The following is a 27,022-nucleotide window of genomic DNA, read 5'->3' as shown; positions in this document are numbered from 1 at the left end:
CAATGTTAAGGTTTATTCTCTTTTATCCTTAATATGATTTTAATGTTGTCTTCAACTAGAAGAAAAATACATATGGTCAGATCTACGTCTTTAACAGCAAGTATAACTCTTTGTTTTAAGTAAATGGCTATTTCTTTCTTTTAAATTTATTTTTAATTAGAGGATAATTGCTTTACAATGTTGTGTTGGTGTCTGCCATACATCAACATCAATCAGCCACAGGATGAGTCATCTTTGTCTAATTATTCCTAATAATAAGTCTCAAACTTTTAAGAGAACTTGATACAAGCAATCACTTTTCCAAAGTTTATGAAACTACTATTCAATTCATACACCTATTCAATTCAGTCAACAAAAATTACTAAATTACTAATGGCTACAGATGCCATTTAAAGACAATGAGGAAATTAAGATGAGCAAAACACACTAGGAGTTCCTTTAAGGTAGGGTCTGGCTCTTCCACCAAAGATGGCCGATTAAGAAAAAAATCACAATAAATTATGCTATGTATCCTTTATATATTCCCTAAAAATATTACACATTAACTACATGAAAATATTGTTTAAAGTGATAAAGTCAGCCTCAGGTTATATATGCAGAGAAAACTATAATTTGAAAAGACACATGCGCCCCAATGTTCACTGCAGCACTATTTACAATAGCCCAGATGTGGAAGCAAGCTAAGTGTCCACTGACAGAGCAACAGATAAAGAAGATAAGGTACATACACAGAATGGAATATTACTCAGCCCTTCAAAGAGGGAAGTAACGCCATTTGCAGTGGATGCCATGGATGGACCTAGAGATTTATCACACTAAGTGAAGTAGGCCAGACAGAGAAAAACAAGTACCATATGATGTCACTTACAAGTGGAATCTAAAAAACGATACAAATGAACTTATTTACAAAGCAGAAACAGACTCACAGACTTCAAAAACAAACTTACGTTTACCAAAGGGGAAACACTGGGTAAGGGATAAATCAGGAGTTTGGGATTAACATATACACATTACTATATAAAAAATAGATAATTTTTTTTTTCAACAAGGACCTAGTGTACAGTAGAGGGAACTCTACTCTATATTCTGTAATAAGCAATATGGGGAAAAAACCTGAGAAATAATAGATACATGTATATGTAAACTGAATCACTTTACTGTACACCTGAAACTAACACAACATTGTAAATTAACTACACTCCAATATAAAATTAAAAAAAAAAAAGAATCGTCCCTGGAACAATAGACAATATTTTTCTTGCCTTTGCCAAACTTCTGATTACTTAGCATCTATGCCAAAAAATGTATCCCATATTTTAAAATATGTATCCCATAGTATGTTACAATTCTTCATGACAACAAACAAGCATTCCTTAGAATGTACTGCAATCCAAAGATCTAAGTGTTCCTAGAGAATAGAAATTTAGACACTCGTGAAAATTTTCTTTTATAAAGTTAGGTCTTAGTCCTTGTAAAAACACAGTTGCCTGGCTAAAACTACTGCCAGAAAAAAACAGTTCAAACAAGCAAACAGGAAAACAAGTTAAAGAACATACACAAAGTATTAGACCAAAAAGATGAAAGGCAAGAAATGGATACAGACAAGATAATGCAAGTATTAGAATAATAACCAATAACTTTGCTACAAAGTACAAGCAAATAAAAACCCATGAATTACTACTATACAAGACTGCGTAACAATTTAGCACTGGAAGGAACCCTGAGAAATCGGTCCTTTCTTTGCATAGATTAAGGAAACTAAGACCCAGAAAAACAAAGTGATTTACCCAAGATGGCATTTTACCTAAGGTCACAGAGTTAAATTAGTAAAATCTGAAATGGACTACAAGTTTTCTGACTCTTAGTTGAGGGACCTATTCAATATTTCAATAGCAACAATCAGGTGAGAACTACCTTATCTTTAAAGGCGCCTCCATCTGCAACTACATGGTTCTGTGGCGCTCTCCTACTAAAACTGAAGAAGCACTGCTGCTCCTTTTAAGAGCTAAACTCACCTACCTTCTTTCCCACTCCTCCTCTCCATCTCAAGGACTGTACACCTGCATTTCAGCCCTCTTTACTGGATCATTCCTACTAACAAAGAGGCTCTAATAAAGCTATTGCTTGGCTCCAGGTCCCTATTGCATCTACAACCCAATTTCTCGATGCCAATCTTCCAATAAAAGAAGACTATTCTATCTATACTAAAATAGACTTCCCAACCCAGGGATCGAAGCACGTCTCCAGCATTGCAGGCCAATTCTTCACCAACTGAGCCACCACAGAAGCCCAATCTATACTAGAATATTATCAGATCAGATCAGATCAGTTGCTCAGTCGTGTCTGACTCTTTGTGACCCCATGAATTGCAGCACGCCAGGCCTCCCTGTCCATCACCAACTCCCGGAGTTCACTGAGACTCACGTCCATCGAGTCAGTGATGCCATCCAGCTATCTCATCATACTATATGATAATCTAGAACGTTACACCTCTACTTCCTTCCCAACGTTTTTCTAAATTCGCACTAGGCAGATTTTCATCTTGACCATTCCCCTGAAATAACTTTCATCAAAACAAACAATGACGTTCACCCTGGAGAAATCCAAAAATCAATTTTCTGTCCTATTTGTCCTTGACCTCACAGAGCATTTGAAAAGACTACCCATTCCCTCCTTCCTACAACACTCTCTTTATAACTTCCATAGCCTCCTCTTTCCTGGTTTTCTCACTGCCTCATTGGCCATCTCTTCGTCTTTTCTGTTGAATCTGTCCCCTCATTCTGATCTCTAAAGGCTGGAATACACAAGGCACCATGTTTTAGACTCTCTTTTATCTACACTCTCCTCTTAGGTGATCTCATCTAGACCTCACTTACCCTGCCTTCCAGATTCATATATTCACCTTCCTGTTTGACAACTCCAGCTGGGTATCTAAACATGCCAATACAAAATCATGATCTGCTTGCTTTCTACTCCACCAACTCTTTCCTATTTTTCTGACCTCATTAAATGGCATTTCCATCTACTAAATTATCCATGTCACAAATCGAAGGATCATCCTGGATTTCTTCTTAATCTTACATCCCACAACCAAACCATCTGTAAAACCAGGCTGGTTTATCTCCAAAATATATTCCAAATTGGATGATTCCTTATCATCCCCACTGCTACTGCCCTGGTCCAAACCACCATCTTCTCTCCGCAATAGCCTCCTAACTGATATCCTGCTTTCATTCTTGCTGCCCCAGTTACAGAAAGCTACCTGACACAGAGATCAAACAGCATCAAGCAGACCTTCTACTTAATACCTTTCAGTGGCTTCCAATAGTCATCAGACTCCTTAACCAGACCCACAAACTCCTGTAAGATCTGGCCCTCCCGCCTACTTCTCCATCCTTACCTCATGTCTTATTTCTTCCCCTCATCTTTTGCAGCCACAGTGGCATTCTTTTGTGCATCTAACGTGCTAAACATGTCACCAACTCAGAGATCTGCTGCACCTTTTACCTAGGACCTTCCCTTAGAATTTCACAAGGGTGAGATTACTCTGCTTTATTTTCTTCACAGACTTCGTTACTATTGGCAATAATCTCACATTTGTCTCTTCCTGTTAAATATAAGACCCATAGGAACAGAAATCTTATCTGTCTAGTTCACCAGAATAATCATAATACCATGTATTAATCTTTGTGAAGTGAATGATTAATCTATAATGCTATTTTGAACCTTTCTATTTTAAAGGAAATAATTAAATCGTCCCACATTCAACTAATTGTATAAGACTTACATACATCTCTAAAATACCTAAGAAGGGAGAAAATGAACAAGTCAAAAGTTTTGCTCTGAGCCATTCCCATCATAAAGTTGGAATATTCTTACTGGGTTACTTTTAAATGATGGAAATAACCTATAGGGCTTCGGACAAAATAAATTTCACCTGAGTTACAAACATTTCTATTAGACTAATATAAACTAGTCATATTAAGTGAATAAAATTTTTTTTCTTAAAAAATTATCAACAGAGAACACTGAAGATTTATACTTCAGGTACAGCTCTCCAGCTAATTTAAACTAATTTTTTGTAACATAGAATGAGTCAGTTAACAGTTGTTCATCTGTTTCTCTTAATTGTACAAGGGTAACCAGATGAAAACAAAAACTATAAATCTTGTCCAATTTCAATTTCAAAGAATTGTATACCTTCCAAAAGTGGCCAGGAGTGCTACTGTGGCAATGCTAGAAAGCCATCAAATCTAGCACGTATCATTTTCCAACTCATCTTTTAAAAGTCCCAAGTAGTACATGTCACAAGTCAGAAAAAGATTACCACAAGCTTCTGCAGTAACAGAATTGCCTCCTATAAAGGATATACAAATCCAGTTTCAAATGAATCAGAAAGTAAACCAAAGCTGTAGAGTCCACTGTATACTGAATATCATAATAAGTGTCTGATCCACGTGACTTTAAGAAAAAAAAAAAACCAACCTATGTAAAATCAAAGAACTGTTAATTTCCTGTCATTTCCCTGTGTTGAGCTTCTTTGCATAAAACTTTGCTACCTGGCTACCTCTGCTGCCAAAATGAGTTCACATAATAGCCAACTAGATGAGTGAAATAAAAATGAACCAGGAGAGAAAGATATGAGCAATATCTACCCTCTCTCCCACCAAAACCACAAATAGCTGAAGATGAGATTAAGGTAAAAACAATATTGCTGCATTAAAGCTATAAATCTTTCTCTCCTATAAGGAAGAAATGATTAGAAACAAGTAAAGTGTTTCCATTCCTCTACTTCTCGACATTCTAGGATGTTGCTAAGTGGTTCCTTATTCTACATATATTTACACAACACCGACTTTTGGTTAAAAATCAAACTGTGTTTAAGTTTTAAGTATAGTTTTCTAGACTCTAGGTCAGATCACAGTAAAGGTTAGACTTAAGATTTAAAGTATAATCAACTTCTTTTAAATAGCACACTGAAACATGGGTCAAACTAAAGCATCTTAACTACAGTATGATTCCCAAACTTCAGTCAGTCAAATAAAAACACAGAATATTCATTCATTCGGCATTTACTGAATACCTACCAGCAGGCACTGAACTATGGATAAAGCTGGAGACACAAAAATGAGACAGCTGATGCCTATTAAGAAACTTCCAGCCTGAAAAGAAAGATAAGTAGTATTAAATACTAATGATAAAGGGAAGTAACGGAAGCTGAGGAAACTCAAAACTATGATTAGAGGACAGAAGGGAGTTTGGGAAGACTGCCAGAGGATAAAATGCCTAAAATTGAGTTATTTGGTATTAGCAGAGGTCAAGTACAAGTATGATTTGGGTTGTGTATTTGTGTTCTGTGGGGGCAAGATGACAGCTAAGGTTAGCAAAAGAAGACAGTTGATGAAGGAAGACCCTATTTCGGTAAGAGGAAACAACATGTGCAGAAGTAAAAGGCATGAGATAAACTGCAAATAGTTCATAACTGTGCTGTCCAAAACAGTGATGACTGAGAACCTGAAATACAGTTAGAACAGAAATAAGCTGTTAAGTAAAAAATATACATGGGATTTTGAAAACAGTACATGAAAAGAACATAAAATACCTCTAATAATCTTAATATTCAATATGTATTGAAACAGCATTTTGGATATCTTGGGTTAAATAAAACATATTATTAAAATTAATTTCACCTGTATGTATTTCTTGTGCTGATCCTGAAAATTATATATACAGTTCACATTATATTTCTATTGGACAATGCTGGTTTAAAATGACTGTATTGACTGGAAGTAGTGATAAAGTATTGATAATAATAAGTAAGACAGAGTTAAGTGTAAGAGACCATTACAAGAAGGATTTTTATGCGAAGGAAAGTTATGACCAATCTAGATACCATATTCAAAAGCAGAGACATTACTTTGCCAACAAAGGTTCGTCTAGTCAAGGCTATGGTTTTTCCAGTGGTCATGTACAGATGTGAGAGTTGGACTGTGAAGAAAGCTGAGCACCGAAGAATTGATGCTTTTGCACTGTGGTGTTGGAGAAGACTCTTGAGCGTCCCTGGGACTGCAAGGAGATCCAACCAGTCCATTCTGAAGGGGATCAGCCCTGGGATTTCTTTGGAAGGAATGATGCTAAAGCTGAAACTCCAGTACTTTGGCCACCTCATGCGAAGAGCTGACTCACTAGAAAAGACTCTGATGCTGGGAGGGATTGGGGGCAGGAGGAGAAAGGGACGACAGAGGATGAGATGGCTGGATGGCATCACTGACTCGATGGACTTGAGTCTGGGTGAACTCCGGGAGTTGGTGATGGACAGGGAGGCCTGGCATGCTGCGATTCATGGGGTCGCAAAGAGTCGGACACGACTGAGCGACTGAAGTTCATTGAAAGCAAAGGATCTTCAATAAGATTAAAATAACCACACTGACAAAGATCTGACAACTATTCAAAAATACAATGATTCATCCTCAACCCAAGAACTGGAGAGCCATAAAGCTTAAGGAATAATAACAACTGGCCTTGAGATCAGGTGACAAATGATAGAAGTTTGAACTAAGGTTCGGTAACTTAGAAATACAGAATGCAGAATTGATTTAGACATGTTTATCAAGTAAAATAAACTGGACATTGAGGCCAATTATATATGGAGGAGAACTAACCTAAATAAACCCTTGAAAAATTGGGTGAATATGGTACCATTCAACAGTACAGATTTGGTGGGGAAACCTGATGAGTTTGATATCAGACACAGTGAGTTGAGGATGCCTATGGGAACTCTATGTGAAAATACCAAAAAATCAATTATATAAATTTGTAGCTACCTCAAGTGTTCCAGGAAAGAGATTTAAAATAAAAAATGCATTGTATATTGACAAAAATATGGAAGGTGGAAGAAAAGACTATCAAAAGCCTGAGAATGAACTCAGCCAAGAAAAGAACACAGAGTGAACAGAAGGCAGAAGACTGAATTATGAGGAAACACAATAATTAAGTGGTGGATAAAGGAGGATTCCATACAGGAGATGAGGAATGACAGGCAGGAGAAGAACCAGGAGAGAGATTAGCATGTTTATCCTAACAGTCCTCTACTGTGTCATACAGAATTATGATTCCATGATTGTTTAACAGAAGAGATGCGACTCTTGACAAAAGAAAAATCACTTTTATGAAGTCACAGTTAGTTTCTGACATCTAAAATGACACTCTGTCAACCTAAGAGAATCAAAACATTATTTCCTCTCATGTTTTGAATAAACATGCAAGTCAACATTCAGCAAAATCCTAAAGTGAAATACTTAGAACAGTAATATAAAATTTAAATGTAAAACTACAACTGAAAAAGATTAAAATAATAACCACACTAAAGTGAGAAAAAAAGTAAAGAAATCTCCAGAACTGTATCCTTCTGTTTTACTGTTTTCCAAATTGCATGAAGCCCCTTCAACAACAACAAAAATCATTTAAATGATGACTTTGATCCCAAAGAGATACCTAATCCAAACTCTTAACCTGAAGTAAAGGACCATCATAAACATGTAGGTGCCCAAGTGTACTTTTGTAGAGACAGGAGCCAAAACTTTCTTCAGACTTTCAGGGGGGTGCTCCACGACTGAAAATCACCACTCAGAGCAGACTATTTAATATCCAATTCTTTTTTCACTTATGTAGGTATAGATGTGAACAGTCTCAATAAACTTAATCTTCAGGATATCTATACCATTCCCATTCTGAAATGGGAAAATATGATGCTACTAATTTGTTCCCAGCCAGGAATCTGTTACTAATTGATGTTTGTAGATTATCCAAGTCCGCAAAGTGCATGAGAGGGATTTACGTTCAGGTGAGATAATGAGAGGGGATTAAGCCCAGGTGAGTCCAAGAGAGCAGATGAGGCTCAGGTGAATCGGACCCGTGTTCTTCACCACTATTAAAACACTATCCCGTGGTCCTGCCAACTTAAAACACCAAGTGTCTGAGCACCCACTCCAACTCATCTACGCCAAAAGGCATTTTGGGGGGCCAACTCGTTCCTCCTCTCATCGATCTCTGAAGGATTCATAAAAATTTCACAGCCTGCACCAAAGATCCTCTCCACGCTAACCAGTCTTCATTTCCCATCATTTATCATCCCAGAGCTACCCAAAGCCTCACAGCCTCTTTCCCCTTCTTGACTCTGGTCCTCCTTTCCCATCTTCAGTCTACAGGCCTCTGGGGTTTTCTAATAACTCTGAACCCCTAAGCATTCCTGCAATGCGTTCCCTTCCTTCTCTTCCCAATCACCAAATCAACCTTTCCCCCCAACTCGTTCCCCTCAAATTCCCCTCTTCCCGGGACCCTCCTAGTGCCGGGCTGGAGATTTACTTTCCTAGGGGCTTTCTCTTCCCCGCGTCCCCAAATCCTCCCCCATCCCTAATCCTTTAACAAGTCCACTCGCACGCGCCTGTCCACGAAAGCCACCTCACCAGCGCCCCTAAAGCCCGGCCTCGCCCCGCACCCCCAACTCCCCCCGTCTCCACGCCCACCCCAAAGCCCACCTCCAACCCCCTCCGGCCCCTCCTCAGCACGGACTCGGCGCCCGCAGCCTTGCCTTCTCTTCGCGGGGCCTCAGCGTCTGTCGGCTAAAGAGGGGGTGGGGGTGCCTGACTCGCTGCGGGGGGGGGGGGAGGGGCAGGGGAAGAAGCGGGGCAGGGGCGGAGGGGACCGGGGTGCGGGAGGTTTGAACACGGCGCCAGAGCAGGGGCGGAGACAGTCAGCCGTGGGCGGCCGCGGCGCGGCGACTTCGGCTCCAGGGTAACGGAGGCGGAGGCCCAGACTGCACCGCGGGGCGCGCGCAGCCAATGATATGCCCGCCCCCGACCTCCCATTGGCTTCTGTTGCTACAGGATTCCATTGGCCCATTGGCTCTTTCCATTGGCTTCGGTGGAACTGGAAGGCGGAATGATGCGTACAAGGGAAGGCGGCCATTGGCTGACCGCTCTAGCTGTGGGGCAGAGAAGAGGGGCGAAGCTGTGTAAGCCGCAGCCCAGAGAAGCGCGCCCGGCCCTTTTTAGGCTGCGCGGAGCCAGTCGTGGCCGTAGGAGGGTCTAGGGTCTTCGTGGGTGGCTGGGAGGTGAAGGCCTCTGGTGAAGTGAATTGTAAAAGTGAGCCACTGCCTAATTGAAAACATTGAAAATTGTCTCAGATCGCTTTTGGAAATCACTTGGTTTGAAATTAGAAAAAGCCAGTCGCTTCTCCGTTTTTAGCACTGAAATTGCTGATTTTCAAGAGGATGTAGAGTAACCATAATGATTCTTCTGCCTCGAAGTCCTGGCTTTCGTGAAAGACGAAAGCGCCCCGTGTTTTAGAAAGGGTTTGAGATGGAATGACATATGAAACATTTGCGCTTTTTTTTTTTTTTTTTTTAAAGGAAACGTCTGTGGCGCATGCCAGTAACTATTAAGAGCTGCTGTAGGCATATTTTCCCTTTAAAAATAATGGACAGTGTATTAAACGGCATTAATTGCGTGAGGCGAGGAAGGTTAAAAAAAAATTTCTTTGTGATGAAGGTTCTTTTAAGCCTTTCTAAGCCTTCTGATTATCAAGATGGTTTTACCACCCCACTCCGCCGTCTCACCATTGTTAAAAGGTCTAAAACTTCCATTCTGCAGACAATCTAGTTCTTGAAGGCAAAGGTGTTTCTAATCAATCTTCTGACCGTGGATTATGATAATTCCGTTTCTTGCTTGGCCTTGTTTTAGGCTTACACTGTTTCACACCTTTCATTTTATCCTATCAATATATTTCATTTCACGTTAAAGATTAACCCATTTAAACAATGTGCCATATGTGCCTGCGTGGTCGCTTCAGTCCTGTCGGACTCTGCCACCCTATTGTTGCAGGAATGCGGACCCCTTCCAGGGCCCGAAACTGGGCTCTTGTCTAACACTCGGAAGTGAATTGTCCGAGGAGACACATGTGCTGACAAAGCTAGAGATTTTATTGGGAAAGGGCACCTGGGTGGAGAGCAGTAGGGTAAGGGAACCCAGGAGAACTGCTCTGCCGCGTGGCTCACAGTCGCCAGTTTTATGGTGATGGGATTAGTTTCAGGGTGGTCTTTGGCCAATCATTCTAATTCAGAGTCTTTCCTGGGGGTACATGCATCGCTCAGCCAAGATGGATGCTAGCGAGAGGGATTCTGGGAAGTGGACGGACACGTGGTGTCTCCTTTAGACCTTTCCCGAACTCTTCTGGTTGGTGGTGGCTTATTAGTACCCTATTCCTTATCAGGATCTCCTGTCATAAAACAACTCATGCAAATGATTACTATGGTGCCTGGCCAGGATGGGCAGTTTCAATCAGTGTGCTTCCCCTAACACTATGAACCATAACCCGCAAGGTTCCTCTGTCCATGTGGATTCTCCAGGCAAGAATACTGGAGTAGGTTGCCATGCCCTCCTCCAGAGAATATTCCCCACCCAGGGATTGAACCCTTGTCTCTCATGTTTCCCATGTTGGCAGGTGGATTCTTTACCACTAGTGCCACCTGGGAAGCCCAAACAATATCATAATTAAATGTAATTTTCTCTATGTGCTAATAATCGTTTGAAGAAAAATAATTATCTGTTAGTGAAAATGATAATATCAGAAAATGCACTGAAATAACTTTTCATTAATTTGTTTAAATGCTAATACTCTTCATTAAAATATCTCACTAGTTAGTACTCCGTTAAAGTTAATACTACATAGTTTACTAAACGCATCAGTGGATTACTTTTAAAGGAAGTTGTATAGTCAAAAAACATGCTGTAGTTAGGTTTTAAAAAACCCGAAAGACAAAAAAAGTCTCCAGAATCAACGGGTTTGCTAGCACTCAAAGACAGTTGAGAATGAACGATATTTATTCAGCCATCACAATTTGATAGTGTAATCTCATTCTATCTTCATTCAGATACTAGATGGGTATTGTTATTCATTGTTCTACATGAAGAAAAAGATTCTGTGAGGTTAAAGGACCTACCACTAGATACTAAAGTAGTAAGTGGTTGAACCAAGATTTAAGTCAAGGTAGCTAAATTCCAGGTTTCAAATTTAAGGCCTTTAATATGTTTCACCAACAAGTTGGTAAGAGTTTCTGGAAAGCAAGAAAGAACTGAAAAGTTTAGGAGTCTCCATAAAATTGTCTAATTGGATGTGACACATTTTCAAGATCTTTACAATGTAGAGTTTCATTCATTCTTATCATATTTGAAATAACAGTGACTATCAATTTATTGGACCTAGGAAAAAGATCAAAAGAATTTATAAGCATACAGAAGTTAGAGATCAGTTTATTGAACTAGGTTATCCCAAAATAGGAGATAATTTCAGATGTTTTTATGTGATTTTACATGATTTTGATATTCTGATAAGACTGGAATTTCCTAAGATTATACCATTTGCCATCTCATTTCACTACACTACATAGAATTCTGCTTTTCAAAAATAAAAGGAACCAAAATCAATAAAACTACACCTTTATATTTCTGCCACTTGAAATTATAATCAACAGTAATCAGGCTTCTTGTTTTTAAAGATTATATTTATGAAAAATTTTTCTAATAATCATTAAGCACTTTAGAGTTTTATTTTTAATACTCTTGGGCTTACATTGGTATTGCAATATCTCCAGTTTAACTGAATGTTAATTTTTTGCAGTACTCTGATTGCCTTGTTTAATGCTATATGGCCAATGATACAGATGAAATTAATGAAAAATTTCCTAGAAATGTTTATGAAAAGACTTATTCCCATTTTCCATAGGGGGAAACTATAAAGTGTTTGAACAATTTGTTAGAAGCTTCATGAAATTAATAGGAAGAGTAGTAAGTAGACTTTGCAACTGTAGACAATCCAGAAATTACAACTATAATTTAAAATGGCCATACTAGAAATAATCACAAATTAGAAAGTTCACCAGCATATAATTATTCTTAGCTAAAATTCAGGTGTCCATTATATAATTAAAAAAAAAAATACTGTCACAGTTGTGTGTATTTTACCTAGATATATGATACATAATGCAAAATTCAAAAATTCTAAATTTAACTTTTCGTGATATATTGCTAGAAAATTTTAAATTCATTAATAAATTCCAGGTAAATAGTAGATTGTCAGCACATAGTATTAACTTTAAAATATAATCTAATACACCAGGTGCTTAAAAGAAATTCAGAGACTTCCCTGGTGGTTCAGTGGCTGAGGATCTGCCTTCCAATGAAGGGGACACAGGTTCCATCCCTGGTTGGGGAATTGAGATCCCCAACTGAGATGCTGTGGGGCAACTAAGCCCCCAAACCACAACTAGAAAAGTTGCAATGAAAACCCAGCACAACCAAAAAAAGAAAAGGAAAAAAAAAAAAAGAAAGAAATTGAATGGCTTCAGAAAACTGAGATATCAGTTCAGTTCATTCACTCAGTCATGTCCGATTCTTTGTGACCCCATGAGTTGCAGCACGCCAGGCCTCCCTGTCCATCACCAACTCCCAGAGTCCACCCAAACCTAAGTCCATTGTGTCGGTGATGCCATCCAACCACCTCATCCTCTGTCGTCCCCTTCTCCTCCTGCCCTCAATCTTTCCCAGCATCAGGGTCTTTTCAAATGAGTCAGCTCTTCGTATTAGGTGGCCAAAGTATTGAAGTTTCAGCTTCAACATCAGTCCCTCCAATGAACACCCAGGACTGATCTCCTTTAGGATGGACTGGTTGGATCTCCTTGCAGTCCAAGGGACTCTCAAGAGTCTTCTCTGACACCACAGTTCAAAAGCATCAATTCTTTGGCGCTCAGCTTTCTTTATAGTACAACTCTCACATCTATACATGACCACTGGAAAAACCATAGCCTTGACTAGGTGGACCTTTGTTGGCAAAATAATGTCTCTGCTTTTTAATATGCTGTCTAGGTTGGTCATAACTTTCCTTCCGAGGAGCAAGCGTGTCTTAATTTCATGGCTGCAATCACCATCTGCAGTGATTTTGGAGCTCAGAAAAATAAAGTCTGACACTGTTTCCACTGTTTCCCCATCTGTTTGTCATGAAGTGATGGGACCGGATGCCATGATCTTAGTTTTCTGAATGTTAAGCTTTAAGCCAACTTTTTCACTCTTTTCTTTCACTTTTATCAAGAGGCTCTTTAGTTCTTCACTTTCTGCTATAAGGGTGTGTCATCTGCATATCTGAGGTGACTGATACTTCCCCCAGCAATCTTGATTCCAGCTTGTGCTTCCTCCAGCCCAGCATTTCTCATGATGTACTCTGCATATAAGTTAAGTGAGCAGGGTGACAATATACAGCCTTGACGTACTCCTTTTCCTATTTGGAACCAGTCTGTTGTTCCATGTCCAGTTCTAACTGTTGCTTCCTGACCTGCATACAGGTTTCTCAAGAGGCAGGTCACTGTGGTCTGGTATTCCCATCTCTTTCAGAATTTTCCAGTTTATTGTGATCCACACAGTCAAAGGCTTTGGCATAGTCAATAAAGCAGAAATAGATGTTTTTCTGGAACTCTCTTGCTTTTTCGATGATCCAGCGGATGTTGGCAATTTGATTAAAGAACAGTAAAATTGGAGACACAGAAAGTGGTCTCCTCGTATAAGAACAAATTTACTCCGATTGTTGTTATTATTTGCCTTTGAAGTACAGAAAGGCTGATACCGTTTGATTATTGCTTTATTTAAATAAGGGCTTCCCTGGTGGCTCAGATGGTAAAGAATCTGCCTGCAATGCAGGAGATGTGGGTTTGATCCCTGGGTTGGGAAGATCTCCTGGAGTAGGGAATGCCTACCCACTCCTGTATTCATGCCTGGAGAAATCCATGGACAGAGAAACCTAGCAGGCTACAGTCCATGGAGTTCCAAAGAGTTGGACACGGCTGAGTGACTAATATACTTTTCTTTAAAGGATAAATTTTATTTGATCACTTTGAAATTTACAAGTTAATTATTTTGTTAGTGGAGAAAGAAAAGTATTGAGATATTTACTAGTATTTTTATTTCATAATTGGTGAGTAAATCACTAATAGTTTCTCAATTTCATGGAGTCTATTTGTATGGGGGAGGGGGCGTTGCTTTTGTTTTGCCTGAGTGTGGGAGTAAGTGAAAGTCGCTCAGTCCTGTCACTCTTTGTGACCCCATGGAGTGTAGCCCACCAGGCTCCTCTGTCCATGGGATTCTTCAGGCAAGAATACTGGGGTGGGTTGCTATTTCCTTCTCCAGGGGATATTCCTGACCCAGGGATTGAATCTTGGTCTCCTGCATTGCAAGCAGATTCTTTACCATCTGAGTTTTGTCTTGCATAAAAAGAACTAAACCCAAAGTTGTTTTAAGCTAGTTTGTAATACATGTTTTCATATTTTGTTCTGCCACATTACATCTTTAAGTAAGTCAACTTATAGATCAAAATGCTGTCTTCAACACAGTTTTGTACTAGCATTGAAGGAAAATGTAATTCTATTTGTATTCACATTGTTCAATGTGAAAGGGAGAATAATGTAGTTTCCTTAGTAGATAACTTGCCTGTTCTCGACTGAAAATAACCCACAGGAGATTCTGTTAAAATAAGTGACTATTTTTAATTGACAATAAATATCCTATGTAAAGAAAAAGTATTTTTACTACTTCAGAGTTCTAGGAGAATAGCCAGCTATTTTTTTCAGTGAAAACAGGTAAATGGCATACAGAAGAACTGCCATTTGGAAAATGGAAAATCTGAGCTAGAAAACTTCATTCATTCATTAAATACATATTGAGTACTTGGGGGAATACAGAGATGAAAAATGAAATCGTTGTCTTCCAGCTGCCTGCTATCTAATGAACAAGAAAGGTAAATTTTCTGATAGCAAGTCCTATGTAATAAGGGCAATTATAAAGATATGCCTAAGGCGCTAAGGGGAGTTGAAGAAGAAACTCTCGACTCAGCCTGGTGGCCCAGATATGCTTCCCAGAGGAAATGACTCTTGAATTAGAGTTTATGTCACATAAAGCTAACCAGAAGTGGAAAGATATATAAGGCAGAAATAAATCAGCATATACCCAAGCAGGATAGCACATGCCCAGAGAGGCAGGGCTGTAAACATCACGGGGAGGGCGTGGGGAAACGTAGAGCATACACTGGGCGAGGGAATGGCCCCCTCTCTCTCCAGTGTACACCTGAAGAGGAAGCAAAGGCTAGATTTTAAATAAATTTTTTTTAAATGTATTCATTTGGCTGTGCTGGTTTTAGTTGCAGCACATGGGATCTTCGTTGCATCATGCTGCTGCTGCTAAGTCGCTTCAGTCGTGTCCAACTCTGTGTGACCCCATAGACGGCAGCCCACCAGGCTCCCCCGTCCCTGGGATTCTCCTGGAAAGAACACTGAAGTGGGGTGCCATTGCCTTCTCCGTCGTTGCATCATGAGGGCTCCCTAATTGCAACGCATGGACTCTTTAGCTGCTGTGCATGACCTTAGCTGCTCCAAGGTGTGGGAATCCTAGTTCCCCAATCAGACTAGCGATCGAATCTGTGTCCCCTGCATTGCAAGGTGGATTTTTAACTGCTGGACCACAAGGGAAGTCCCTAAATGCCTTTTTAAGCTTCTGTTTAATCCCAAAAGCCATGAGGTAGTGACTAATAAATTTGGGGATCAAATATGATTCGATCTCCGCTTTAGAAAGAATTGACAGGCTTCCCTGGGAGCTCAGACAGTAAAGAATCTGCCTGCAATACAAGAGACCAGAGTTCGATCCCTAAGCTGGAAAGATCTGTGGAGAAGGGGATGGCTACCCACTCCAGTATTCTTGCCTGGAGAATTCCATGGACAGAGGAGCCTGGCGGGCTACAGTCTATGGGGTTGCAAAGAGTTGGACACGACTAAAGTGATTTTGCATGCACACACACTTCACCAAAGATGGTGAGGACAGAAGGGCAAGTATGAACAGTATTTATCTATTACTTGTCAAAGACAGTAATAAGTGGTTTGGTGACCATGTTTGAGATATCTTTGGGACATACATTTCTAACATGACTTAATAATTTCACTCCAAGGTATTTACACAGGAGCTATAAAAACATATATCCAGGGGGAGGAGCCAAGATGGCGGAGGAGTAGGACGGGGAGAACACTTTCTCCCCCACAAATTCATCAAAAGAGCATTTAAACGTCGAGTAAATTCCACAAAACAACTTCTGAATGCCGGCAGAGGACATCAGGCACCCAGAAAAGCAGCCCAACTCTTCGAAAGGAGATAACCGAGTGGCGGGGAGGCGATAAGTCGCAGCATTGGCGCCCGCCAAACACCTCATCACCTGAGCTGCTCGACCTGGGAAGAACACAAAACGCAGGCCCAACCGAGTCTGCGCCTCTGAGGACTACCCGAGTGCCTGAACCTGAGCGGCTTGGACCTGGGAGCTCAGTCCAGGGCCGGCCTCTGATTGTTCCCGGCGGAACAACCTAGAGCCCAAGCAGTGTGGGCAGGGAGGTTACACGCGCCGTGAGCGGGGGCAGACCCAGTGTGGCCGAGGCACTTCGAGCGCACGCCAGTGTTATCTGTTTGCAGCATCCCTCCCTCCCTCCCCACAGCGCGGCTGAACAAGTGAGCCTAAATTAAAAAAAAAAAAAAAAAAAATAGGGTCCTCCACCGTCCCCTTTGTGTCAGGGCGGGAACCAGACACTGAAGAGACCAGCAAACAGAAGAAGCTATAACAGAGGGAAACGCCTTGGAAGCTACAGGCCATAGATTAAAACCCTGTGGTTACTACGGATTACATAGGAAGGGGCCTATAGATCTTGAGAAATATAAGTCAGACTAAGGAACTGCCAAAAATGAACTGAACCCACAATACTCACAACAAAACCAGAGAAAGACCTAGATATATTTTTACTATTTTTACGATCAATCTTTCTTTCTTTCTTTTTTTTTTTTAATTAAAAAAAAAAATTTTTTTTTAAGTCCTCTATTGTCCTTTAATTTTCACTTTTATAACTATTACTTTGCAAAAAAAAAAAAAAAAAAAGACCCTATTTTTTTTTTTCTCTTCTTCTTCAGCAAACTTCATATATATATTTTATAATTTTTTGACCGTGGTTTTTTTTTTTTTTTTTTTTTTTTTTTTTTCTTCTTTTTCTTCTTTTCTTTAACATTGCATTTTTGAAATTCCAAACTCTACTCTAGATTTTTAATTTTAGCCTTTTGATATATGTTATCAATTTTGTACCTATAGTTTTTTTCATAACTGCTGTGACTTTTTTTTTTCCTCTGTTTCTTTCTCTTCTTCTTTTATATAACATCGTATATCTGCAATTCCAAACTCTACTCAAGATTTTTAATTTATGCTTTTTGGTATTTGATATCAATTTTGTACCTGTATTTTCTTTATAATTTTTGCGACATTGTTTTTGTTGGTTTGTTTGTTTCCTCTCTTTATTTTTCTTCTTCTTCTTCTTATTTTTTTTTTTTTTAACGTTGTATTTTTGAAATTCCAAACTCTACTCTAGATTTTTAATTTTTGCTGTTTGGTATTAGTTATCAATGTTGTACCTGTAGTTTCTTTGTTACTTTCACGACCTTGTTTGTTTTTCTTTGTTCGTTTTTTCTCTCTTTCTTTTCCTTCTCCTTTTCATTAACATCGCATTTTTGAAATTCCAAACTCTACTCTAGATTTCTAATTTTTGTTTTTATGTATTTGTTACCAATTTTGTACCTTTAAGAACCCAATCTTCAGGACCCATTTTTCACTAGTGTACGAGATTACTGGCTTGACTGCTCTCTCTCCCTTTGGACTCTCCATTTTCCCCACCAGGTCACCTGTATCTCCTCCCTAACCCCTCTCTACTCTACCCAACTCTGTGAATTTCTGTGTGTTCCAGACGGTGGAGAACACTTAAGGAACTGATTACTGGCTGGATCTGTCTCCCGCCTTTTCATTTCCCCCTTTTATCCTTCTGGCCACCTCTGTCTCCTGCCTCCTTCTTCTCTTCCCTGTATAACTCCGTGAACATCTCTGAGTGGTCCAGTTGTGGAGTGCACATAAGGAAGTGACTACTGGCTAGCCCACTCTCTCCACTATTGATTCCACCTCATCTCATTTGGGTCACCTCTAACTCCCTCCTCCCTCTTCTCTTCTCCATGTAACGCTGTGAACCTCTCTGAGTGACCCTCACAGTAGAGAAACTTTTCATCTTTAACATAGATGTTTTATCAGTGGTGCTGTATAGAAGGAGAAGTTTTGAAACTACTGTAAAATTAAGACCGATAACTGGAAGTAGGAGGCTTAAGTCCAATCCCTGACTCCAGGGAACTCCTGACTCCAAGGAACATTAATTGACAGGAGCTCATCAAACGCCTCCATACCGACACTGAAACCAAGCACCACACAAGGGCCAACAAGTTCCAGGGAAAGACATAACAAGCAAATTCTCCAGCAACAAAGGAACACAGCCCTGAGCTTCAAGATACAGGCTGCCCAAAGTCACCCCAAAACCATAGACATCTCATAACTCATTACTGGACATTTCATTACACTCCAGAGAGAAGAAATACAGCTCCATCAACCAGAACATCAACACAAGCTTCCCTAACCAGGAAACCTTGACAAGCCACCTGTACAAACCCACACACAGCGAGGAAACGCCACAATAAAGAGAACTCCACAAACTGCCAGAATACAGAAAGGACACCCCAAACTCAGCAATTTAAACAAGATGAAGAGACAGAGGAATAGCCAGCAGATAAAGGAACAGGATAAATGCCCACCAAACCAAACAAAAGAGGAAGAGATAGGGAATCTACCTGATAAAGAATTCCGAATAATGATAGTGAAATTGATCCAAAATCTTGAAATTAAAATGGAATCACAGATAAATAGCCTGGAGGCAAGGATTGAGAAGATGCAAGAAAGGTTTAACAAGGACTTAGAAGAAATAAAAAAGAGTCAATATATAATGAATAATGCAATAAGTGAAATTAAAAACACTCTGGAGGCAACAAATAGTAGAATAACAGAGGCAGAAGATAGGATTAGTGAATTAGAAGATAGAATGGTAGAAATAAATGAATCAGAGAGGATAAAAGAAAAACGAATTAAAAGAAATGAGGACAATCTCAGAGACCTCCAGGACAATATTAAACGCTACAACATTCGAATCATAGGGGTCCCAGAAGAAGAAGACAAAAAGAAAGACCATGAGAAAATACTTGAGGAGATAATAGTTGAAAACTTCCCTAAAATGGGGAAGGAAATAATCACCCAAGTCCAAGAAACCCAGAGAGTCCCAAACAGGATAAACCCAAGGCGAAACACCCCAAGACACATAGTAATCAAATTAACAAAGATCAAACACAAAGAACAAATATTAAAAGCAGCAAGGGAAAAACAACAAATAACACACAAGGGAATTCCCATAAGGATAACAGCTGATCTTTCAATAGAAACTCTTCAAGCCAGGAGGGAATGGCAAGACATACTTAAAATGATGAAAGAAAATAACCTACAGCCCAGATTATTGTACCCAGCAAGGATCTCATTCAAGTATGAAGGAGAAATCAAAAGCTTTTCAGACAAGCAAAAGCTGAGAGAATTCTGCACCACCAAACCAGCTCTCCAACAAATACTAAAGGATATTCTCTAGACAGGAAACACAAAAATGGTGTATAAATTCGAACCCAAAACAATAAAGTAAATGGCAACGGGGTCATACTTATCAGTAATTACCTTAAACGTAAATGGGTTGAATGCCCCAACCAAAAGACAAAGACTGGCTGAATGGATACAAAAACAAGACCCCTGCATATGTTGTCTACAAGAGACCCACCTCAAAACAGGGGACACATACAGACTGAAAGTGAAGGGCTGGAAAAAGATTTTCCATGCGAATAGGGACCAAAAGAAAGCAGGAGTAGCAATACTCATATCAGATAAAATAGACTTTAAAACAAAGACTGTGAAAAGAGACAAAGATGGTCACTACATAATGATCAAAGGATCAATCCAAGAAGAAGATATAACAATTATAAATATATATGCACCCAACACGGGAGCACCGCAGTATGTAAGACAAATGCTAACAAGTATGAAAGGAGAAATTAACAATAACACAATAATAGTGGGAGACTTTAATACCCCACTCACACCTATGGATAGATCAACTAAACAGAAAATTAACAAGGAAACACAAACTTTAAACGATACAATAGACCAGTTAGACCTAATTGATATCTATAGGACATTTCATCCCAAAACAATGAATTTCACCTTCTTCTCAAGCGCACATGGAACCTTCTCCAGGATAGATCACATCCTGGGCCATAAAGCTAGCCTTGGTAAATTCAAAAAAATAGAAATCATTCCAAGCATCTTTTCTGACCACAATGCAGTAAGATTAGATCTCAATTACAGGAGAAAAACTATTAAAAAATCCAACATATGGAGGCTGAACAACACGCTGCTGAATAACCAACAAATCACAGAAGAAATCAAAAAAGAAATCAAAATTTGCATAGAAACGAATGAAAATGAAAACACAACAACCCAAAACCTGTGGGACACCGTAAAAGCAGTCCTAAGGGGAAAGTTCATAGCAATACAGGCACACCTCAAGAAACAAGAAAAAAGTCAAATAAATAACCTAACTCTACACCTAAAGCAACTAGAAAAGGAAGAAATGAAGAACCCCAGGGTTAGTAGAAGGAAAGAAATCTTAAAAATTAGAGCAGAAATAAATGCAAAAGAAACAAAAGAGACCATAGCAAAAATCAACAAAACCAAAAGCTGGTTCTTTGAAACGATAAATAAAATTGACAAACCATTAGCCAGACTCATCAAGAAACAAAGGGAGAAAAATCAAATCAATAAAATTAGAAATGAAAATGGAGAGATCACAACAGAAAACACAGAAATACAAAGGATCATAAGAGACTACTATCAACAATTATATGCCAATAAAATGGACAACGAGGAAGAAATGGACAAATTCTTAGAAAAGTACAACTTTCCAAAACTCGATCAGGAAGAAATAGAAAATCTTAACAGACCCATCACAAGCACGGAAATTGAAACTGTAATCAAAAATCTTCCAGCAAACAAAAGCCCAGGTCCAGACGGCTTCACAGCTGAATTCTACCAAAAATTTAGAGAAGAGCTAACACCTATCCTGCTCAAACTCTTCCAGAAAATTGCAGAGGATGGTAAACTTCCAAACTCATTCTATGAGGCCACCATCACCCTAATACCAAAACCTGACAAAGATCCCACAAAAAAAGAAAACTACAGGCCAATATCACTGATGAACATAGATGCAAAAATCCTTAACAAAATTCTAGCAATCAGAATCCAACAACACATTAAAAAGATCATACACCATGACCAAGTGGGCTTTATCCCAGGGATGCAAGGATTCTTCAATATCCGCAAATCAATCAATGTAATACACCACATTAACAAATTGAAAAATAAAAACCATATGATTATCTCAATAGATGCAGAGAAAGCCTTTGACAAAATTCAACATCCATTTATGATAAAAACTCTCCAGAAAGCAGGAATAGAAGGAACATACCTCAACATAATCAAAGCTATATATGACAAACCCACAGCAAACATTATCCTCAATGGTGAAAAATTGAAAGCATTTCCTCTAAAGTCAGGAACAAGACAAGGGTGCCCACTTTCACCATTACTATTCAACATAGTTTTGGAAGTTTTGGCCACAGCAATCAGAGCAGAAAAAGAAATAAAAGGAATCCAAATTGGAAAAGAAGAAGTAAAGCTCTCACTGTTTGCAGATGACATGATCCTCTACATAGAAAACCCTAAAGACTCCACCAGAAAATTACTAGAACTAATCAATGACTATAGTAAAGTTGCAGGATATAAAATCAACACACAGAAATCCCTTGCATTCCTATACACTAATAATGAGAAAACAGAAAGAGAAATTAAGGAAACAATTCCATTCACCATTGCAACGGAAAGAATAAAATACTTAGGAATATATCTACCTAAAGAAACTAAAGACCTATATATAGAAAACTATAAAACACTGGTGAAAGAAATCAAAGAGGACACTAACAGATGGAGAAATATACCATGTTCATGGATTGGAAGAATCAATGTAGTGAAAATGAGTATACTACCCAAAGCAATCTATAGATTCAATGCAATCCCTATCAAGCTACCAACAGCATTCTTCACAGAGCTAGAACAAATAATTTCACAATTTGTATGGAAAAACAAAAAACCTCGAATAGCCAAAGCGATCTTGAGAAAGAAGAATGGAACGGGAGGAATCAACCTACCTGACTTCAGGCTCTACTACAAAGCCACAGTTATCAAGACAGTATGGTACTGGCACAAAGACAGAAATATAGATCAATGGAACAAAATAGAAAGCCCAGAGATAAATCCACGCACATATGGACACCTTATCTTCGACAAAGGAGGCAAGAATATACAATGGATTAAAGACAATCTCTTTAACAAGTGGTGCTGGGAACTCTGGTCAACCACTTGTAAAAGAATGAAACTAGAACACTTTCTAACACCATACACAAAAATAAACTCAAAATGGATTAAAGATCTAATCGTAAGACCAGAAACTATAAAACTCCTAGAGGAGAACATAGGCAAAACACTCTCTGACATACATCACAGCAGGATCCTCTATGACCCACCTCCCAGAATATTGGAAATAAAAGCAAAAATAAACAAATGGGACCTAATTAACCTTAAAAGCTTCTGCACATCAAAGGAAACTATTAGCAAGGTGAAAAGACAGCCTTCAGAATGGGAGAAGATAATAGCAAATGAAGCAACTGACAAACAACTAATCTCGAGAATATACAAGCAACTCCTACAGCTCAACTCCAGAAAAATAAATGACCCAATCAAAAAATGGGCCAAAGAACTAAATAGACATTTCTCCAAAGAAGACATACAGATGGCTAACAAACACATGAAAAGATGCTCAGCATCACTCATTATCAGAGAAATGCAAATCAAAACCACTATGAGGTACCATTTCACGCCAGTCAGAATGGCTGCGATCCAAAAGTCTACAAGTAATAAATGCTGGAGAGGGTGTGGAGAAAAGGGAACCCTCTTACACTGTTGGTGGGAATGCAAACTAGTACAGCCACTATGGAGAACAGTGTGGAGATTCCTTAAAAAACTGGAAATAGACATGCCTTATGATCCAGCAATCCCACTGCTGGGAATACACACTGAAAAAACCAGAAGGGAAAGAGACACGAGTACCCCAATGTTCATCGCAGCACTGTTTATAATAGCCAGGACATGGAAGCAACCTAGATGTCCATCAGCAGATGAATGGATAAGAAAGCTGTGGTACATATACACAATGGAGTATTATTCAGCCATTAAAAAGAATACATTTGAATCAGTTCTAATGAGGTGGATGAAACTGGAGCCTATTATACAGAGTGAAGTAAGCCAGAAAGAAAAACACCAATACAGTATACTAACGCATATATATGGAATTTAGAAAGATGGTAACAATAACCCTGTATACGAGACAGCAAAAGAGACACTGATGTATAGAACAGTCTTATGGACTCTGTGGGAGAGGGAGAGGGTGGGAAGATTTGGGAGAATGGCATTGAAACATGTAAAATACCATGTATGAAATGAGTTGCCAGTCCAGGTTCGATGCACGATACTGGATGCTTGGGGCTGGTGCACTGGGACGACCCAGAGGGATGGAATGGGGAGGGAGGAGGGAGGAGGGTTCAGGATGGGGAACACATGTAAACCTGTGGCGGATTCATTTTGATATTTGGCAAATCTAATACAGTTATGTAAAGTTTAAAAATAAAATAAAATTAAAAAAAAAAAAAAAAAAAAAAACATATATCCAAAAAGTACTTAATCAATAGTGTCTATAGCAGCTTTATTCATATTAGGCAAAATAGGAAACAATTCAAATATCCATCAACATGAGAATAAAAATTATAATGTAATGCTGGTCATCAATAGAATTAACGACTGATCAACATGGATGAATTTCAAAGACATGATGTTGAGCAAAAGAAGTCAGACACAAAAAAATATATATGATGTATATTTCCATGAATCAGTTCAAAACAAAGTTTATCTGTATCGGTAAAAATTGGAACAGTCAGGGTAGTGACTGACTGAAAGGGAGTGAAAGAGAATTTTAGAGTGATGTGAATTTACTATATCTTGACTGAGGTAGTAGTTAAGAGTGTTTCCTTTATCTAAACTCATCAGAATTTATACTTAAGATAGATGTTTTTCTCTGTATGTGAACTTAACCTCAATTTAAAAAATGGCTTAGTGAAAAAAAAAAAGAGTAAATTGTATAATAGAAAAATCTAGAAGTAGACCCAGCTCCAAATATGGTGGTGGTTTAGTCCCCAAGTTGTGTCTGACCCTTACGACCCCATGGAGTGTAGCCCCACCAAGTCTCCTCTGTCCATGGGATTTTCCAGGCAAGAATACTGTAGTGGGTTGCCATTTCCTTCTCCAGGGGATCGTCCCAACCCAGGGATTGAACCCCAGTCTCCTGCATTGCAGGCAGAACCTTTACCAACTGAGCCACCAGGGAAGCCCAATTAAATTTTTGTTTCTCTTTATCTCTTGCATGTATTTTCTAATGTGCAGGTTTTATATCTGGCAGGCTTTCCCGGTCAGGTTTGACCACCAAAGCTCCGGGCTTACATTCTATTCGTCTAACAACCCCATTGGAAAAGAATACCTCTTTTCTGATTGATCCAGAAGAAATCCTGGTATTAAAATCTCTGTTCATACCTGAGCATGAACTAATTACTGTGGCCAGGTGGATCCTTTGGGTGGGGAAAGCAGAAAAGAATTTTCAGGTTCATCCAGAAGAGTTGAGAGAGGTGGTTATCCAAAGGAAAACTGGAATCTTGCTACAAGAAGGAATATGGGGCAAAACCAATAGATGTCCCCAAAAGTGATGATAAACTTTTATTCAAATGGGTTCATAGTGTCTGGTAATTTTTTAATTCTTTTAAGAAAAGCACACGTAAGTCTAAGTTCCCTAGTCTTTAATATATATAAGATCAGCCAAACCGGTTGTCTGCTGACCCCTTCTGATTTATAGTACCTCCACTGTCATGACTTCCCCATCCATAATTTCCAGGACTTTCCAGAGAGTATCTCATACTTACAACTAACCTCACTGGTAATCCTTAGGAAAGAAAACAGGACTACTGCCCTGGCATGTGACAATCTACCTCATTTCTCTCCAGAACCCAGCAGTTTTCACTGGTAGCTGTCACTGATTGACTGAGTACCACGACTTATGTCCATGCCAAAGTTGAACTGGAATGCTGCCAGTTATATGCGATTGTTTCTCAGTTCCTAGCCTGCCTTTCTATTTTCTATTATGTGATGCTGAGACTAGAACGCAGCTAACTGCATCTCCCAGGCTCCCTTGTGACTTGGCTCACTGCTGGGTTCTGGCAGCAGGAGGCATTAAGGAAAGGGCTGGAAGGCAGGCAGTGAGGAGAGGGATGTTCATCTTCATGTGCTTGTTCCTATAATGTTACTCCAGCAGCAGCAGCAGCAGTTGGTTCTAGTCTGACATGTTTTTTGCTGCTCCTTGGACCAGACACCTGGATTTCCCTCCTGTGGGTATAGATACCAGCCCTGTTGGATCTTTTCTCTGAGTTCCTAAGTTTTAGTGACCCCCACCTCTCTTCTTTGGTTCCCTTAACCCAAACAGGTAACTGCCTTTTGCATGGCCCTTAGAACATTAGTTAAAATTAAAGCCTACACATAAAATAAGGAGAACATTAAAAAAAAAAAAAAACTATCAAAACTGCCATCTGAGAGGGGACTGATCTGATCTACCTCTCAGTCTTCCTCTGCTTCTATTTCTGGCTAAGAAGGTATTTAAAGGTCACTATGAACGACTGCCCGTCTCCAAGCTTCTCAGTTGGCTTTGTGCCTCCTTCTATCTAATCCTCCCAACTGAACATCTGATTCACCATTTTAACAATAACCCTTTCCCTCTGCCTCCCCTCCCTTTGTGGCTCTCCTCCCTGGCCTGTCTGGACATGCTTGTGATGTCAGTTGCCTGCACTTGAGCTGTCCTTTTTGTATCCATGGTGATGGATGAAAAATAAGCTGCTTTGGAGTGATTTAAACTTTAATCCATTCAAATGATGCATGCTTTATTACTATGCAGGTGACTTTTTTCCCCCCAGTACTTTCAGATCACTGAAATCTTGAATTATTAAAGAATTAACATGCCTTTTCTTTTCTTCCTCTCTTTTCCTTTTCTTCCTTTTTAAAAATCTTTTTTGCCTTGCTAAGTTCAAATAATCTTTTTCATCTCAGGATCTGCAACTCTTTTCTTGATAATTAAATCAACATGAAAATAATTTCATAAATATGATTCCAAAGGAAAAGGAATTACAAAAGATATTTAAAGTTCCTCCTCACTACATGTATATAAGGGACTTGCATTAGGCTAAGTAAAGCTTGGAAAGCCTATATAACACTTGGGAAAACATAAGCAAACTGTAAAACATTTACAAAGTGTCACTTCCCAAAATGTTGGCCTCTTAAAACCAGTATGTGAAATGACTTCAGTGGTCTCTAGGTATAGTATTACATTCAGTTCAGTTCAGTTCAGTTCAGTCGCTCAGTCGTGTCCAACTCTTTGCGACCCCATGAATCGCAGCACGCCAGGCCTCCCTGTCCATCACCAACTCCCGGAGTTCACCCAGACCCAAGTCCATCAAGTCAGTGATGCCATCCAGCCATCATAACTGGCTGCAAATCTTTCTGAATTCAGGAAAGAGAAAATGTCAGCCTGGTGGCAGTTTTCAGCACTAATGCTAATACCTGCTGATCATTTTTTTAAAACGGCTTTGTTTTATCAAAACAAGCTTTTTAAAAAAACAGGCATTTTTTAAAAACAAGTTTTGCAAGCAATGGTTTCTAGCTAAAATGTATTAACTCTTTCCATTCTATCAATGTTTATAGTTTCCTTCTCATTTATGAATGACACTGACTTTTCAGT

The 27,022-nt window shown here is 39.2% G+C and overlaps 1 protein-coding gene across 4 annotated transcripts in view; it reads right to left on the bottom strand.

Annotated features, from left to right (window-relative positions):
• The window catches only part of LCA5 (lebercilin LCA5), a 53,931-nt gene extending 45,135 nt beyond the window's left edge, over positions 1–8,796 (bottom strand). For 2 of the 4 annotated variants that reach the window (XM_025294838.2, XM_025294840.2), the window contains exon 1: positions 5,088–5,919. The gene's annotated coding sequence lies outside the window, so the exon portion shown is untranslated. Of the gene's footprint in view, positions 1–5,087; positions 5,923–7,837 lie in introns of those variants that run through there. The other 2 variants (XM_025294839.2, XM_025294841.2) reach the window with 2 other exon arrangements.
• Positions 8,797–27,022: the final 18,226 nt, after the last annotated feature.

The sequence above is a fragment of the Bubalus bubalis genome, chromosome 10 (assembly GCF_019923935.1).
Source record: "Bubalus bubalis isolate 160015118507 breed Murrah chromosome 10, NDDB_SH_1, whole genome shotgun sequence".
Lineage (NCBI taxonomy): Eukaryota > Metazoa > Chordata > Mammalia > Artiodactyla > Bovidae > Bubalus > Bubalus bubalis.
Note: the sequence above shows the minus strand (reverse complement) of the source record. Positions and strands in the feature narration are given on the sequence as shown.